General features: G+C 37.4%; 1 long non-coding RNA gene across 1 annotated transcript in view; it reads left to right on the forward strand.

Moving 5' to 3' along the window:
• Window positions 1-922: 922 nt before the first annotated feature.
• LOC110021437 overlaps window positions 923-6,044 on the forward strand; it is a 10,574-nt gene continuing 5,452 nt past the window's right edge. The window contains exons 1-2 of the long non-coding RNA XR_002293651.1: window positions 923-1,026; window positions 1,267-1,403. This is a non-coding gene — a long non-coding RNA (uncharacterized LOC110021437). The remainder of the gene's footprint in view (window positions 1,027-1,266; window positions 1,404-6,044) is intronic.

Below are 6,044 nucleotides of genomic sequence, written 5' to 3' on the forward strand. Positions count from 1 at the left end.
AACATTGCTCATAACCTAGTCCTGCATGAACATACTGAACATGTGGAGATCGACTGACACTTCGTTAAGAAAAAGATCAATTCCGGGGAGATTTGCATTCCATATGTGACGTCCAATGATTAACTGGCGGACATTCTCACCAAGAATCTGTCTCACCCTTTTTTTGATGACTTGAAGTTCAAGTTGAACATAACTAACATCTATGCTTCAACTTGAGGGGGAATATTAAGTTATAACGGCCATCCCTACACCATTATTATTATTATTTTTTTTTTATTCCCTGATTATGTATTTTTTTTGTGAGTCACATATTTTGTTTTATTTTCTTTACTAGTTATTTTATTACTTTTTTTTTCTTTCCATCTATTGTAATTGGGTTTAAATACCCCTCCTATCAAGTACATTATGGTGGTCTATTTCAAATCTTAACACTTGATATAAAGTTAATTGATGATGACAATGTTTAAGATATATTGATCATAATTCATTGAACTTCATGTTGATACAAGACAATTGTACACATTACTATAAATTAACAATTTAAAAATAAATTATACCTTGGCTTTTGAAATTCAATAGCGTTGATTTCACTTTACTCATCACGCATGGAAAACCTTATTATCAGTACTTAAGTTTCATTGGATATTTCCACTGAAGAAACATTCTTGTAGCATTTAAAGGCTAAGAAAAACGAGAATTAATTTGATTATATTTACTAATATACTGCTTGTTTCTCCAATTACAAGCTATGCTATTCTCTTACAAACATTATTTGTTGCATTAGTAATGATCAATTTAAATTTTGCAAAATAAATCATTATCGCCTGTCTTTGCTCCTCTCCTATTATCATCATCGTCATTGGACTTACTCAAATTATTTGAGGTTTGGTGTTTGCTCTTAATCCAACTTTGCCTTAAACAAATGCAGAGCTGATGATCAAAGGTCTTAATAAAGTCCCTTGGGAAAGGGTGGATGTCAGTTTTCGAAAAAGTAAACAACGCGTTTTCGCTCATAGTACTATTCAGGTATGTTGCATGGAAGCTTTTTTCTCTATTAAATTCCTCTATTGTGGTGAAATTCTCTTTGCGTGTAGAAAGAACAGGGCGTTTTTTTTCATCAATTATGCATAATTTCTATAAAACCAAAATAAAAAAAATATATTCAATACTACATTCATGTTATAAAAATTTAGGGTTTGAAGTGAAAATAATTGCATGGGCGGATGTATACATTTTATCATTAACTCTTCCTAGAATTTTGTGTAGGTGAAGTCCAAGCTTTTAAACTCTGATGGTGCTGATGTAATTTTTCACATGATCGATAATTTTCTTCTGTAAATTTGAGCGCACACAAAAAATTTAAGATGATGGTTTCTGTGGTTCAAGTTTTCTGGTTCCATCAGGTATGATTGTTCTATTGCTCTTATTAAAAAAATATTTATTTTATATTGTTCATTCCTTAGTTTTTTTCAAAGCATGAATTCATAGTTATTGAAAAGATTACATTAAGTTACAATAATGAAAATTTTTGAGATGAAAAGTAAAAAATAAAAAATTAAACAAAATGAAAATTAACATATGACATCGAATGAATTATCCATTAAAAAAAAAAAATCGCATATACTCTCACAACACTTTGTAGAAAGCCTAGTGAACATTAAGGAGTGCTCGTAAATGTTTTTCTTATTTTTGCCGTGCTCGATGTAAAAGATTTGAAACCTCCTATCCATTTGAGCTATTAATACCTAAAAGACTCAGATCAAAATTAAAACTTTACTAAAAAACATGGTCATTGATGTCTTGAGTAATAGGAATAAGATGAAGGGCTGACATAAGATGAAGGGCAAGTTTTATAGGCTTTGATTTCATAACGTGATATTAAGTAGGTTCTAAATTTTATGTAGAAGCCTAATTTGAAGTGAGAAGAGTTATGTCCATCTTGTTTGTGATAAAATTTGATCATGGTTTGTGTCTCATTTATTTGAATGTTTTATTTTCTTAATTATTGGTGAGCCTTGAAATATTTAGAGTACTTGCGTTAAAAATTGCAAAAATAATAAGAAGGTATGGCATCAAAATTTGCTTTTTGCCCGTAGCTACATGATGGAGAATCAATTTACATTGTTCCAGGGAAATAGTAACTTTTACCTAATCAGAGATCTTATGTTATACCGTTACTATTTTAGTAAGCAAATGTGTGATTCTGTCAGCCTTCTCTCACAGTTTGCAAGTCTAGAAGTGGCGAGTGAGAGAGAGAGAGAGAGAGAGAGAGAGAGAGAGAGAGAGAGAGAGAGAGAGAGAGAGAGAGAGAGAGAGAGAGAGAGAGAGAGAGAGAGAGAGAGAGAGAGAGAGAGAGATTAAAAAAGTAGATGCGTATTGCTTATGAAAGAGTTTACAAGAGCTCGAAGGATGGTTTCATGTGAAAGAGGTTATCCATATTTTTAGTTCAGGGAGTTTTCTCCAAGAAATTTCTAGATTTCTATATAATACCACTCATTTTAGAATTTATATATTTCTAGAGTATTCTACATGTTACTCAAATATGCATAATACTCTATTATTCCCTAAGAATCTAATATATTCTAAATTAATAAAGGGACATCTAAAATTCTTAGAAAATTTGAAGACTTCTATAACTGTGTAGAGTATTTTAGAGTCTTTTTGTATTTTTCAAATGAGTCTGGACATGCATAGAATTTTTTAAAACCGTCTAGTGCACGATGGTTCCATTTTAAGATGATTTTGATATGCTCCTTTTATCATGCTTGCCACTGAATGCTTAAAAAAGTGTGGTTAATCCAACAAGGTGTGACATTCTCCCCCACCTAAGCTTGTGATGCTCTCACCACACCTTCTTTTAGTGTTATGTTGGATCCTTTTTTGGAGTGCCTTTGATCATCTTTGAACTTCCAACTCTCTCACATGTCTTGTAGTCCCATCCACTTGATTCCATCAATCTGTCAACTAGGGACTGTTAAGTGGCGTGGGACTTTCCTGCTGCAGCCCAACTGCAGTTGAAGGGTTGGACCAGCCGGTCCAGCCAAGGAGTCTCTAGGGCTAGCAGATCGGTCTAGGGGGCTTTGCCGCCAAAGGGAGAGAACTCCTTTTCCAATTCTGCCACCCACCCACCTTTTCGATTCTATTCCTTTCTCTTTCTAGTCCCTCCTTATTCCACCCCTTTCCTTTTCTATTACCTTCTATTTCTATCTACGATCATATATTATATATATGTGCAAAATTGCTTGCTTAGAGAGTTGTTCTTGATTGTCTCTGATTTCAGGTTTATGTGTCAGGCGTTTCTCCCATCCGAGGGTGAGATGGTGCTCTGACTGTAAGTCGTCCGAGCTGGTGATCATCTCTGCTTGTTCCTCCCTTCGCTGTTGTCGTCAGCCATTCCTGCACCAGTCTTGCTGTCGGCTGCCACCCTTGCACGTTCCTTGCTACCGTTAGCCGCTCCTGCACCTTCCTGCTGTTCCGCCCAGTCTATCCGACACCCCACCTGTTGTTGCCAGCCTCTCCAATCCCCTCTCCAGAAGTTTTGCTGCAGCGCTCCCAACCTTTCTAGACCTGCTGACGCTTCTCTCCTCTCCATTAACATGCTGGCTAACTCTTAGCTTCCCCACTCGCTATCGTCTACCTGCTGACCAGTCCACAACCATCCCAACCTTAGAGGTAGTTTGTGAGTTGTATTTAATAATTGTATTTCTCCCTCTTATGCAGTTGTACCTTCATCTTCAAGTTTTGGTCTGTCCTAATGGTTAGCAAGGAGTGAGCTCAAAGCCTGCTTTTCAGGACCCCCACAAATGAAGCAGTCAGTGCGGGGCATGCTCAGTCCTTTGTTATTGATTGGCTTGTCCTTTCCCTTAGTAAATTCTGGAAAGGCTATTTCTACATCAATAACCACTCCTGCCTTTCTCTTTTGTGAAATGAAACATCTCTTCGCTCCTTCCTGTTCGTGATAAAAGCTTCGGATGGCTCTCCTTGGGTTTAGAAGTCACGCTTTGAGTTCTTCTTCAGTTTCCTCGGGATAGATGAAGGTTTCCTTGAGGTAGAGGAAGAGAAGTGCAATGAGCAGTTCCTTGTGGCAGAAGGAAGAAGAAGAAGATTCTTCTCCCTAGGCTTCTTCTTGGTGGCTTGTGGCAGAAGAAAATTTTGGTTTATTTCTCTTGTAAGTTTGTCTTCTTCGGTGTATCTCGGTGTAGAGTTTCCTCGGTGTATCTCAGTGTAGAGAGAGAAAAACAGAGAGAGAATAAGAGAGAGCAACGAAGAGTGAGAGTTTACTTTTGTAAATTGAGGTGATCGACTGATGTAAATTTCTCCAGTAGTAAAAATCTCTGCAACTTCGTGGACGTAGGCAATTTACCGAACCACATAAATCTGTGTGTTCCGCTGTGTTTTTTTTTCTGGTGTGAATTTTTCTCGTTCTATTTTTTCGCTTCGTTGATTGTTCTTCTGTTTGATTTCTAGATATACCACATCAATCGGTAGATATCTAGATTTCGCAACAACAACTGATATCAGAGCTTTGTTCAAATCTAAGGAAGAATGATGACTGCAGATGAAGTGAGAGTTTTAGGGATCGAGAAATTTGATGACACAGATTTTGGTTATTGGAGAATGCAGATAGAGGATTATCTTTATGGGAAGAAACTTCATCTTCCGTTATTGGAGAAAAGACCTGAAAGAATGGATGAGGCTGAATGAAATTTATTGAATCGATAAGTTCTGGGGGTTATTCGATTGACCCTTTCGAGGTCCGTTGCACACATCGTCGTCAAGGAAAGGACGACTGCAGATGTCATGGCAGCCTTATCATGTATGTATGAAAAATCATCAGTGAATAACAAGGTACACTTGATGAAAAAATTATTCAATTTGAAGATGGCGAAAGGTGTTTCTGTTGCTCAACACCTGAATGATTTCAATATCATCACAGATCAATTGTCGTTTGTGGAAATTGTTTTTAATGATGAGATATGTGCACTTATCTTGTTGGTTTCATTGTTAGATAGTTGGGAAACGATGAGGATAGCAGTTAGCAGTTCTGCAGGTAAATCTAAAATGAAATACAATGATATTCATGATTTGATTTTGACTGAGGAAGTTCGCAGGAAAGATTCTGGGGAGGTCTCAGGTTCGAGTTCAACATTGAATGTTGATTTCAGAGGGAGATGACATGACAGGAACTCAAGTATAGGAAGATCAAAATCAAAGTTTGGTAAACAGACAACCTGTTGGAATTGTGACAAAGCTGACTACATAAAGAAGAACTGCAGGAATCCTAGGAAGATGAAGAATAATATCGCAAATGTTATATCTGAAAAATCACAAGATGCACTATTGCTGATAGTTCATAGTTCTGTTGAAAACTTGATATTGGATTCAGGGGCTTTGAATGTGGTATGAATCTACCAGAGGCCACAGTGCAAGACAGTGATGGAAGTGGAGGAAAGTGGGTCCGAGACCCCATTCCTATTGTTCCACAGACAGATGTTGGAGAACCACAAAACTATGAAGAAATCTTGCAAGATAAAAGTTCGAGCTGGCATAACTTTCACCAGGAAAGAAGGCATTACAGAATAAGTGAGTGTACCAGGTGAAAACTGAGTGTGATGTCAGTAAAAAGTACAAGGCTAAACTTGTTGAAAAAGGCTTTCAGCAGAGGCAATATGTTGTCCATACAGTGAGAGTTGTAAGAAGAGACAAGAGTGACCCAGGAAATAGCTTGGAGGTGCAAAACTATGTGGAGTCTGCTGATATGTTGACTGAGGGTGTTACTCTTGAGAAACTGAAGTTGTGCACCGCTTCAGTTGGTCTTTTGGAGTGAAACAAAGGTTTTGAGTTGCAGAGGTGGATGATTCATGTTGAAAGAAAAAGGGCGACACCGCCAGTGGAAGATATCAGTTCGAGGAAGGAGAAGTTGCAGCCTGGGAGAATTGTTAAAAACGGTGGAGCCCGGTCCACTATGCTTGGGCGGTTACTTTGCTTTGGAGTGTCACGCCTCTTCACAAATAACCACTCATGCCTTACTTTTTTGAGAAGTA

The sequence above is a fragment of the Phalaenopsis equestris genome, unplaced genomic scaffold (assembly GCF_001263595.1).
Source record: "Phalaenopsis equestris unplaced genomic scaffold, ASM126359v1 Scaffold000002, whole genome shotgun sequence".
NCBI classification, from domain to species: Eukaryota; Viridiplantae; Streptophyta; class Magnoliopsida; order Asparagales; family Orchidaceae; genus Phalaenopsis; species Phalaenopsis equestris.